Here is a 915-nt window from a genome sequence, read left to right as displayed (position 1 = left end):
TAAATATTATAAAATTTAATGTTCTATTAAAACTTGATAGGAATTCTGAATTTAGTTACTTGTATAGCTGTAGAGTCAGCCCTCCCATGTCCAGGAATTTCACATCCATAGATTCAAACAGTCATGCATGAAAAATATTAAAACAAAATAGTCTCTACAACAATAAAAAATAAAATGAAAATAACACAAATAAAGAAACTATATAGTATAACAATTATTTACATAGCCTTTACAGTGTACTAGGTATGATAATAATCTATTATAACTTTAAAGTATACGGGAGGCTGTGCTTAGGTTATATGAGGTTGGACAATTAAGTTTGCAAACTCATCCTAGAAAAAGTGCTACATATCTCATTGCTGAATATCACTGGACTCACCTTTGAAGTACTCCCCTTGGAAAGCTGTGCACCAATGCCAGTGCCTAGTCCACCCTTCAAAGCAATTTTGAAACTCTTTTTTTCTGGAATGGTCATGGGGCTGTCATTATATTACCTTTGATGTCCTGAATGTCATCAAAATGTCTTTCTTCTTTATTTCCTTTATCTTCAGATATAGAAAAAAGTCATTGCAGGCCAGATCAGGTGAAAAGGGAGGGTGTTCCAAAATAGTGATTTTTACTGACTAAAACCTCACTCACAAATAGTGCCATGTCAGCTGGTACAGTGTTGTGATGCAAAAGCCATGAATTGTTGGTGAAAAGTCCAGGTCATTTCATTTAACTTCAATCCAGCCTTTTCGCATTTCCAAATGGTTGTTTCGAATTCATAAAAAATATAGCCTTTGATATCAAAAATGTTAGCAACATTGTTTTGACTCTTAATTTGGATTGTTAGAACATTTTTGGTTGTGGAGAATTGGCTGACTTCCATGGTGCACTTTGAGGCTTTGTTTCAGGGATATGCTGGCATGCCCA

This window comes from Otolemur garnettii, unplaced genomic scaffold, assembly GCF_000181295.1.
Source record: "Otolemur garnettii isolate 467f Iridium unplaced genomic scaffold, OtoGar3 scaffold00357, whole genome shotgun sequence".
Taxonomy (NCBI): Eukaryota; Metazoa; Chordata; class Mammalia; order Primates; family Galagidae; genus Otolemur; species Otolemur garnettii.
Note: the sequence above shows the minus strand (reverse complement) of the source record.